At 44.6% G+C, this 12,132-nt stretch overlaps 1 protein-coding gene across 1 annotated transcript in view; it reads right to left on the bottom strand.

Annotated features, from left to right (window-relative positions):
• Positions 1-12,132, bottom strand: part of MTR (5-methyltetrahydrofolate-homocysteine methyltransferase) — a 1,960,411-nt gene that overhangs the window by 997,721 nt on the left and 950,558 nt on the right. The window lies entirely within an intron of this gene.

Genomic DNA, 12,132 nt, shown 5'->3' with positions numbered 1-12,132 from the left:
TTATATATTCGGCAGTCGGGCTGTCAATCATGTTTTATAATTTGTGAGATTGAAGTTAAGGTTCTGGCTTACGCTGATGATATAGTGATTGTCCTTAGTAATCCTGATGTAGGGGGTAGCAGCTTAAGGAATATGACTACTGAGTTTGGTAGACTCTCAGGTTACAAACTTAATTGGGAAAAGACTGTTGTATTCCCAGCTCGGATACTCCGGTGCGTAGACAATTATTAGACTGGAATTGTAAATGGAAAAATTGTCAGGTGAAATATTTAGGGGTATTTTTGTCTAGGGACATGAAAGGTATGGCTGGGTTCAATATTGATAATGTTTTGGAAAACATGAGGATCATTGTCCGTAAATGGAGTAGGCTCTCATTATCTATCTGGGCCAAGGTTAATGATGTCAAAATGGTGCTTTTACCTAAGGTTCTATACATTGTTCAGTCTTTACCTTTAAGGTTTACAAAAAAAGTTCAGGGTGGTGTAGATCGGGTTTTTCAGGAGTTCTTATGGGGAGTTTTAAAGAAACCTAGGATACCCAGATATTTAATGATTAGAAGTGCACACGATGTGGGTTTTGGTTACCCTATCATTGTCATAGGTTTCCCCCTTTCTCACCTGAGTTCGATGTTTGCTGGAATTCTTGAAAGGAGTCTTCTTGCGTACGGTTCGGGTTTTGTACAACCCCGTACGGGCGTCTTCGGGTTCCAGCGTGCGTTCAGCGTTCTACGTCCAGGATCGCCAGGAATCTCCAGGAAGTCCAGGAAACGAAGGAGGTGTACTCGGAGGCGGGTACACGGAATCCGGGATGTAAAACAGGATAAGGAGGAAGGGAGGCGTGGCTTCTTTATAGAACGTGCTACGTCTGACGTGAAAGCTGGTAGACAGCGTTCTGTGTTTAACGGCCATGTTGGAAGTACAGCAGTGTAAGCCCCGATGTGTCAAGGACCAGGAAGTCCAAAAGGGACGTATCCGACGGTTCATGACAATCATTGAAAATTACTATAAAAGTTTTTTGATTAAAAAGTCAATATCCCCTCAAAAGGCGACCAACGACAGAGGGACGCTTGCAACTAAAGAGGACCTCCAGGCCTTTATGTCTGACATCAAGTCGGAGTTTAGGACCTGCATGACGGAAATCTCGGCCAAACTGGAGCAAGCAGAAACAACGGGTCAAAAGCATTGAACAAAGGGTCGGGGAAGTCGAGGACCTGACCACGGACCACACTAGCTCACTAAAGGAGATGCAGCGCGCCGTCCAGTTGCTAACGGAGAGAACCAAAATTCTTGAGTATAAACAGGAAGACATGGAGACTCGTTCTCGCCGCAACAACCTGCGCATCCGAGGGGTGCCTTCTTCCGTTACCGACAAGGAGCTTCCTGAATATGTTAGTACCCTTTTTCCAATCTCTCCTCCCGGATCTAGAGGAGGCCCAGCTTCTTTTAGACCGAACCCATAGACTGCGCCCTCACCAGGGGGTAGACACGGACCCCCCCCCCCCGGATGTAATCACACGGGTCCATTTCTACACCACCAAGGAGGCTATTGCGGCGATAAGCCGCTCGAAGGACGAGCTCTCTTTTCAAGGTGTCCCCCTACAGATTTTCCAGGACCTCTCCCCTCTGACCCTTCAGAAGCACAGAATGCTACGCCCACTCTCGCTCTTCCTTAGAGAGCAGCAGATCCACTACCGATAGATCTTTCCCACGGCAATGCAATTTTCGTACAAGGGCACCCAACGCACCATCAGCCACCTCGAGGACGCGGCGTCGATTCTCTGTCCGGATTCCCCTGGGACTTCAGACCCATCCCGCCCGGGCCATATGAGCCTGTCTCCGGGTACCTCCTCTCCGAAACCGAAACGGGATCCCTGGTCAAGAGTGCAGAGGAGCCGCAAACCCAAATGATATGCATATAGCACTGGAACCCCCTCAAACCCCCTGAAACTTGCCGCGGACCCCATGCGGTCCATACCCCCCTCCGGGGTGGATGCCATCTCGTTACCCTTGGAGAGTCCCCCGACCATGTTGGTTCTGCCAAGGACCGACACTACAAATCGGCTCCCTCGGCTGCAGCCTGGTCCTACCGTTGGAGGCCACTGTTGATAGTTTATGTCTCCCGTTGGAGACTGTCTTTAAAAACTTTCAGCCATTGGAAACCTTAATCCTGCATGTCCCTCACGGCTATGGCTAACTCGACTCGCACCACTTCCTCCCGCCCCGCAACAAGCGGACTCGGGGCTTCAGCCCCCGCACCTAACTTTGAAGCTTACCACTCTAAACGTCAGAGGCTTGAACTCTCCCCCGAAGAGGAAATCCATCCTACACATGCTGCATAATGAGGGAACCTCCATCGCATTCCTGCAAGAAACGCACCTACTCCAGACGGACTTTTCTCGCTTACGCAGCAGACTCTACCCCCTACAATTCCTGGCCTCCGGAGGTACCAAGAAAGGAGGCACTGCGATTTTATTTGCAAGGACCCTGAAACCTCAGATTCTAGACTCGCTGAGTTGCCCCGAGGGCCGCTTCATAGCGGTCAAATGCTCTGTCCTTGGGCAACTCTACACCCTTGTCTCAGCTTACGCCCCGAATGAGCACCAAGAGGGCTTCTACCAGGACCTATAGGATTCCCTCCTTCCAGTTGTCAAAGGGCAGGTGATCATTGGAGGCGACTTCAACGGGGTCCCGGACCCACTCAGGGATAGGTCTCACCCCTCGCCAGCTAGAGACCTGAAACTGGCCACAGCTCTGCTCCACTTATTCCATGCGCTGAACGTTGTTGACTCCTGGATAGTGCTATCTCCAGAAGAGAAAGACTTCACCTTCTATTCATATGTTCATCGTACCTTCTCCAGGATCTATATGCTGCTGGTTTCCCCCCAGATTCTGTCCTTCACAAATGTTATGATTGGCTCCCGAATCCTCTCAGACCATGCCCCGGTTTTGCTCGCCTTGCGGGCTCAAGACCCGGATCCACCTCCCCGCCGCCAGTGGAGCCTGTACGACCCCATCTTGGGAGATATGGCTATAAGGGACACGATTGCTACAACGATTAAAAACTTTTTAGCTGAAAACCCCAACGAAGACACCTCCCCGGCCAATACCTGGGATGCTATGAAGGCAGTACTTAGAGGGGAGTTGATTGCCCAAGGCGCCCCTTACCACAAACAAAAGAAGGCAGCACTGAATATCCTAGAAACGGAGGTTCGCGAGGCAGAGGCCACTCATAAACGTAAAGGCTGGTCCCTGAAATCCTACAGGGCCCTACGGATGGCACGGCAGAAGCTCGAGGCGCATTACGCTGATGCTACAGCGAATCTGTTGACCAGAACCAAGCAATGGTAATATGTCCACAGCAACAAAGCTAATAAATTACTGGTCAGTAAACTGGCCAAGTAGAAGAGCAGGAATTTCATCCCAGGCCTGCGTGATGCGCAAGGGAGGACCCATCACTTGGAAGACAAGAAATTACGGTTGGTGACAGCCCACCTGTTGGAGATGACGACACCCAGATGTACAGCACGCCTACATTCAGGAGGCCTCGCTTCCGCCCCTCAAACCGGAGGCGAGAGTGGAACGGGAGTCCCCGATTCCTATTTAGGAAGTGGAGGAAGCCATCAAAAGCCTAAAGCCGAGGGCTCCTGGCCCCGACGGTTCTCCACACGCTTCTATAAACTCTTCCGCCCTCAACTGGTGGCCCCCATGACTCGCCTCTTCAACTCGTTCGCAGTCTCTGGCACCGTCACCCCTTCGATGCAGGAATCTATCACCGTTTTAATTCTCAAACCTGGAAAAGACCCCCTTGAAAATAGCTCTTATAGACCAATCTCCTTGTTGAACTTGGATGCTAACATCTACTCCAAAGTCCTGGCCAACCGCCTTGCCCCAATCCTCCCGAGCATTATAGATCCGGACCAGACAGGGTTTATCCTCCACAGATCAACGAAGGACAACATCCGCAGGGCTCTAGACCTAATAGAAGTCACTGCTCAGGCTTCCCAGCAACTAGCCCTGATCGCCCTGGACGCAACTAAAGCCTTCGATAAAATAGACTGGCCTTAACTCTCTTTCGCCTTAACGGCCTTTGGCTTTGGACCAACGTTCATGCGGATGGCCCTGGCGAACTACCACACCCCGAGGACCCGGCTGAGAGTCAACGGCCGCATATCTGATCCGATCTCCCTCACATGCGGCACGCGACAGGGATGTCTGCTATCTCCCTTGCTCTTCGCGTTGGCCATGGAGCCGTTGGCCCAGCGAGTTCACCAGAATCCCTTCATTTCTGGCCCGAAGATCAGCGCCACCCAACACAACATTGCCCTCTACGCGGACGATGTGCTGCTGACTATCACGAACATCAAAAACTCCATGAGGGCGGCCCTGGCGGAGATCCAGACTTTTGGGAACGTCTCGGGTTTCGCTATCAACTTCCACAAGTCAGTTGCCCTCGGCGTGGGACTGTCCCCAGGCGAGAGAGAAGCCTTGCAGAACCTTAGCCCACTCCAATGGAATACTCAGGCGATCCCTTATCTGGGTGTCCAGATCCCCGCTGATCCTGCGAAGATCTACCAGGCCAACTTCCCCCCACTCTTTGCGGAACTGGAGAAGGACCTAGCCCGTTGGCAGACACAGGAAATCTCGCTTCTGGGGCGCATTACGGCATGCAAAATTGACCTCCTCCCCCGATTCCTCTACTTATGCGCTGCCCTCCCAACCACAATCCCCCTTCCCCCTCTGCAGCAGCTCCAGAGGAAAATCGTTGGCTTTATATGGAAAGGCAAGAAAGCCCGGATTCCCCGGAGAACAATGATGTCCAGTACGAAACTGGGAGGGTTGGGAGTCCCGGACCTCCGGAAATATCACATGGCAGCACAACTGGCCCAATTTCAAGCTTGGGATCTTGCTTCCAATCGCCCGAAAGGGGTGGAAATTGAACAATCTCGCCTTCCTCTTCCCCTTTGCTTCCTCCCGTTCATTCCCACCACTCTTAGACCCAACTGGCCAGGGATACTGACTGCCACCAAGCAGACCTTGAACACATGGGAGTGGGCCCGCAGGCGTGGAGGCATCCCTGGATCCCTTAGAGCAGCCTCCCCGATTTTTTCTTAACCCCGCCTTCACCCCGGGAGCCCACAAAACTTCAGGAACTGGGTGGCGGGAGGCCTCGAAACTTTGGGACAGCTCTTTGAGAACGATGCTCCTCTCACCTTTGAACGATGCAAAACGATTTTCCAGTTTACAGAGACGGATAGATTCTCCTATGCCCAACTGAGGCACTGGTGCACTCACCCCCAAACTCGAGCCGCTGCAACCAGACCCCTGGCCCCCCTAGAGCTTATGATTAAGGACCTGCGGGCCCGGGGTAAAATCTTGGCCCTATACAAACTCTTGCAGGATGACCCCCCTACTCTTCAGGCCCTCCTATATGGCCCAATGGGAATCGGACCTGGGTCGAACGATAGAAGAACACACATGGATAGACGTTTGGACCAGAACACGTACGACGTCCCGGTGCATTACCAATCGGGAATGCGCCCATAAGCTCTTGTTGCGCTGGTACTACCCCCCCTTACGCCTCCATCATTTCCAGCGGGCCCTGGATTCCCAATGCTGGCGCCAGTGTGGCTCTATAGGTTCCTACTTCCACATGTGGTGGACTTGCCCCAGAGTGCAGGAATTCTGGACTCAATGCCTGGCCATTATCCGAGAGATTACCCAGGTGAAGATCCCCCTAACGCCTGAACAGGTTCTCTTGGGGAATCCCACTTCCGGACTCGTATCCGAGAACAGGGAGAAGAGCGGCACTGATCTCCCAACTTTTACTGGCTGCCAAAATTACAGTGGCTCGCACCTGGAAGTCTGCAGAAGGCCCCCCGATAATCCTCTGGTGGCTTAAATTATGGGATATCTTAATAGCCGAAAAAGTCACGGCAGTCAAAGCGGGTCTGCTCCACCGATTCACTGACATGTGGGCCCCAGTTTTGGACTACGACCGGAATTACCCGGCCTTGACTTTTAAACCACGCTTGATCGCCCGAGTCCTTTCCCCGTCGGAAGGGGGCTCCCATCTTGCTCAGGCCGAATGAGACTTCCCCTGCCGCTGACGCGGGATCCTGAGGGGAGAGGAGAGAGGGGGGAATTCAAATCTATTTTGTTTGATTTGCCGGTGAGACTTACATGCTATTAATGTCTTGTTTCCTCTGTGCTGTGTTATAAATAAACAAATAAAAAAAATACAAGTCAATATCCTATTTCTCAATGAATGAGTCAGAGATTCCAGTTTGGGCACAGATAGAAGAGTTTAAGATGAGACCCTTCCGAATTGAATCTTTGTACTCTTGGTAAATTACTTAAAATCGGTCAGTAATTTGTAGACTGTGCTTGCTACCAAAGATGCAGTCACATCAATGATTATATGTGGGGGGCAGGGACTTTATTTCTAGGAGGAAGCCTCCATTTGGCAGAATCCAGGGTTGCAGATCAATAATAAGATGTTATGTTGGAGGAGTTGGATGAATAAAGGTAGATTACTTATAAGAGATGTCTGGGGTGAAGACGATATGGTATCATTTGAGTCTCTGAAGATGAAGTTTGCGCTACATAATAGGAAATTGAGGAGATATAACTTGTTGAAAGATTTGGTTTGTGAGAGATTATTAATGCTTAATGATCCTTTTTTACAAAGACCTGAAAGTTGTAGTTTTATTGTAGTTGCTCCTCGTGAAGTGTCTAGTTATTTGAAATTGTTCCCAGAAGAGGAAAATATCAGATCTTCATGGAATGCTTTACGTCTTGCATGGTGTGATGAAGTGATGAATTGGGTGGGGACATTTCTATGAACGATTGGGAAGGTCTAAGGAAAGTCCCAGTTAGGATGAAGATTGATCTGAATCTAAGGTATATTCAACAGAGGATTCTGGGATGTCTTTTTTGGACTCTGGTTAGAATGCATAGATTTGGTTTAAGAGAATATAATAATAGCTGGAGTTGTTCTAAGGATGAAGGCACTATGCTCCATATGTTATGGGATTGGTTAAGGGTTAAGGATTTTTGGAGTGACGTTTTGGATAGAGTTGATTTGTTTTGGAACATATCTTTTCCAAGGACACCGTCATCGGTACTTCTGAAATCACCAATTGGCACTCGTCATTTGAGTTATGCGACTCTGTGTTGGGCTACTAAGGTGTTTCTGGTGGCGACTCAGTAAATTTTGCGTCTCTGGAAAACGATGAAAAAGCCATGCATTGATGAATGGTTATTGCAGGTGCAGTTGCTCTCAAGGGTTGAAAAGATTAAGTATTATATTTTAAATAGATAAGAATTTTATAAGGAGCAATGGAATGCTTTTAATGAGCTCTATGCGTGAGATCAGAGCTAATAGGCTCTGGTTTGTCTTTTAATTGACTTTAGAGTGGTTCATTTGTTGTAGTTATATGTTATGTTTGTCTTTTGTTGTAAGGTAGTGTGTCTTGTGTTTTTTCTTATTTTTCTCTGATTTTTGACTCATTTCGAATTGTGATGGTTACATTTAGTGGGGATATTTGAATAATTTTACTTATTGATTCTGTTCTATTTATATCGACTTATATAATACTATTCTGTTCCATTTGAAGTTTCATTTCTTTATTATATATGTTGTTTTGGAATGATGTATTTCTTTTGATAATTTTTAAATAAAGTTGTCAAAAAACAAAAACAAAACAAAAAACATGGTCATTGTATTACTAAAGTGGATGAGGACCAGCATTGTTAACATATTTTTGCATCCAAATTTCAAAAGGCATCCGGCCTAGACTTTCTGTTTCGGAACTTCACTACAAATCTTTCTAGCAGATGATATATGCCTTCAGGAAACCTGGCTGGGGACTCCCCCAATCACAGAAAGATCCAAACTAGCCTTTAATCCTGCCATAACTCAAACCAAAGGACGTCCCATGTCTGGTCTGATTACCATGACAAAGCGAAAAAGTGGATTCCGAATTGTGTGTACAAGTAATCTGTTTGCTTACATTCAATTGACTACTGTTGAGAAGAAAGGTGATGTGGAGGAGTTTAACCTGAAAATCCACATCATGAATATATATTGGCAACATAAAGCCACAGGCAAGATGGAGTTAGTCGATCAGGTATGTGATTTGATAGATAATATAGTAGCCATGGAAGACAACGCATGCATCATACTATGTGGAGATTTTAATATGGATATTATAGCAATTGGAGAAAATCAAAAAAATGGAAGTCGGAAAGACAAATTACGAAGAACACTGCTAGAAGAACTTGATGTCAGAAGCATGGACATCTTCAATGGGAACCTGCCGGGAGACATACCTGTGAATGCTAACTGGGAGAGAGAGAATTAAAATTCTATTCTGGACTACTTCGTGACCTCAAAAAAATATGACAAGTAAAATTACTGGGATGAAGGTTATTAAAACCGAACAAAGCGATCACAACCCTATTAACACTTACCTTTAAAAACCAAACAATGAAACCAAGAGTCACTTGGAAAAAAAAGTTAGAAGTGGAACCCAGTGGGAACCGAGTGAGAATGAACTGCAGCAAAATAAAAAACTTGATAGCTACATTGAAAGAGCAAGATAAGGAACAAGCCCACATTAGCATAGAATATGATGAACTACTGCAAACATATCTAACCCAAAGTCGAAGAAACACAAATGGCGCTGCAAGGAAGCATGTTTATGATCTAAAAGTGGTCAGTAAAACAGAGCTCTGCAAAAGAATCTTGGAGATCTAGAGCATTTGCATCTGACCAGGCAAGAAAAAGATACCAGAAAAAGAAAATTGAAAATGCAATACAAAAATTGGCTAAAGTGGCACAAATCTATTATGGAACAAAACGATGCAGAAAGCATGCTGTGTTGTCTCGCACAAAGAAATTCTAGAGACTTCTGGGCAGCCATCAATGCAATGGAAAATCCACCGAACGCGAGTCTATGTAATGTAGTGACAGAAGAAAAGTGGATTAATCACTACAGAGAGCTTTTCCAGAAACCAGATAAAGGAAGTCTCATGGGAAATCATTATCAAAAGAGAGGACATATACAACAACATTAAGAAATTGAGCTCATCTCGTGCACCAGGGCCCAATGGACTAACTATATTTTAAAAAAGAATCCGGAAGAATGGGCAGACTTCTGCTATAAAATCTTCAAGATGGCTATAAATGAAGGGAGAATACCAAGGACATGGAAACAAATATAATCATACTTCTTTTAAAAAAAGGTACAAGACTTGACCCTAAGAACTACAGACCCATAGCGCTACTCGACATAGTGGGGAAAATCTTCACCATCCAACTGTTAAATCAACTAACAACTTGGATCAAAGAGGTGGGTGTGGCTGATTATGAGGCAAATAGGCTTAAAAGGGGTGCGCTATAATCTATTTTTTTTATTTTAAACATACTGAAAATGGAAGCGATTAGGAAAAAGACGCCCATATATATTGCATTCATTGATTTGGCTCACGCCTTTGATGGTGTCGATGGGGAGTTGTGGACCAAAATGTTACAAAAAGGTTTTTCTAAAAGCCTAATCACTGCCATCAAAGAGCTGTATACAGAGACGTCAATACAAATTTGTCTGGACTAGATTGGGCATGTAACATGGACCATAAAAACAACTCGCGGCGTGAAGCAGGGCTGCCCATTAGGAGCTACGCTGTTTAACTTTTTTATTTCAGACGTCGGTAAGGCCCTGGAAGATGTCCATTCTTTTCCACCTAAGATCAATGAAAATCATTAATATGAATATATATGCTGATGACAATGCGATCTTACATATGACGGCTATTGGTCAACAGAGAAAGATCACAGCCCTGAAAGACTACACAGAAGAGAATGTATTAGAGATCAACGTAAAGAAAACCGAGATCTTGTTTAAGAACCTACAAGGCTCAAACAAGAAAAAAGAAACTGCCAAAACTTCAAATGGAGGTTAGGCAAATTAAAAAAATTGCGTTCAAGTGCAAACAACTAGCCGCCCAGGCTGATAAGCTACATACAAAATATGGAAAATACTCGCTAATACCTGTTGTATGTTTTTACAGCAACAAAATTATCCCTGCACTTAAGTATATAGAGCGGATGCCTTGCTTGGTTGTGATCACGAGCTTTGGTGTCAGTGTGAACATGTGATCTGGAGGAGGATCCTCCAACTCTCCAAAGGCTATCCAACAGCATGTATGAGATGAGTACAACCTCGATCAATGAGATTGTGATATGGAACACACAAAACCTATATAGGAAGGTGATGGGAGTTGATAACATACCACAATTCAGGATCTTAAATAACCCTGAAAAACCCAAAGCAGCTGGTTTGCTAAATAACTGGAGACGTTCCTGGGAGGCCCTCTTAAAGCAGTTAAACACAGATGAAGAAACTCTCATGCTTAACCCGAATGCAGTAAAAAAAAAAATGTGAACAAGATTGGATCGAAACTTACAACAAAAGAATGCAACATAAAAGAATGAAGAATGCACCAGCCGAGGCAAAAAAATTAAATTCCCCAAGTATATGATGAAATTCCCTTGTAAAAGGAGAAGAACAACTTTTTTAAAGTTTAGACTAAATATATGGGAAACAAAAGAAATCAGCTATCATAAAAAGGACAACGGAGAAAAAGATCATTCCTGTCAGTTCTGCAAAGATCCACAAGAATCATTAAAACACTGTTTTGCCCCAAGATGAGAGATGATATGGGAAAAGAGTTGGACAAATATCCTCTACGTACAGCAGAGGAATGGTGGTCGACAATACACGAGGGCGAAAATTTTAAGATTTCATCCTTCTTAGATAACTTGCAACGGATTCTTTGAAGTTGCACTGACGTGCTACACGAATGACAATAAGGAACGGTTTATATGAAATGGTAGCGAAATGTGAGTGTGATGAAAATGCACAGTTAGTGAAGTAGCCTGAACGGAAGATAATGAAGTCTAAAAAAAAAAAATGTTTAAAAAAGAAGAGAAAAAAGAGGACTATAGAGATTAAGATGAGGATGAATGCCAACTCCTTTTCTTCTACCTAAGAATGATTAATGAATTGCATATGTAATTGATTATGTTTTGTTTTTTAAAAGTTTGTAATATCATGTGCCAAATAGTTCATTAAGCAATGCATTGCTATAAACACCATTGCATTACTTTCCAGTACATGTACAAACTCATGTACAAACCTAGGCATTGTCTGCAGCATGCGCCGTAGAAGTGCAATATTCAAAATCTTCCCATGTTGGATAGTAAAATGATGAATGTTTTCATTTCAGAGTTTTGCATACTGGAAAACATAAGAACCTACCAATGCCTCACTTACTGCATAACTGTACTACTACACACAAAACATAAAGAGACTACAATGCATACAAATACAAGCATATACAGGGAAAGTTAAGTAAGCAAAAAAAAACCTGCAGTATTACCAGAAAGTGTTCATAACCTAACTATTCAAAACATTCCTGTGTTTCAGGGTTCCTTCTTTCCCTATGTATATGTGTTATATGATGTGACTGAACCCTAAGGAAAGTAGTGTAAGAACATATGAGAAGGCTAAGGTCTACAAATATAGTACTTTTTAAATTCCTGACTAACAGTGAAGAAAGCCACCTGGCCTAGATATGTCAGTGAACAAAAAAAGAAGAGGGAGCCAGACATGTGATGTCATCAATGACATTTGTGATGTCATCTTTGATGTCCTCGGTTTTACTCTTAGCAGTGCACGGTGGTGGCGCGAGTTATGGTTGCAAAGCTTATCATAACTGGTGAATTTCAGGGGGTTTTCAGTTTTACATGCAACCTTAACGTCCATTTAACAAAGATTTTTCACTGAATTTCATAGGTTTTTAATAGCGCAACTTAATCATAACGTCCCTTTAACAAAAATGTTTCAACTGAATACATTATATATACACATTACATATACTACAATTTATTTACATTTGGATATTTACACAACTGAGTATTCTCAAAGAGGAACCCTATATTTGCACTTTACTTTGATCAATGTCTTATAAATAAAGGTGTTTGTGACATCTCACATGTAGTTGGCGACTTAGAACTCAGCATTTAACCCACATACACAATATTGAGATATACATCGTATATCGCCATTCA

This window comes from Ambystoma mexicanum, chromosome 4q (genome assembly GCF_040938575.1).
Source record: "Ambystoma mexicanum isolate Mex_15411 chromosome 4q, UKY_AmexF1_1, whole genome shotgun sequence".
NCBI classification, from domain to species: Eukaryota; Metazoa; Chordata; class Amphibia; order Caudata; family Ambystomatidae; genus Ambystoma; species Ambystoma mexicanum.
This window is presented reverse-complemented; position numbering and strand designations above follow the sequence as displayed.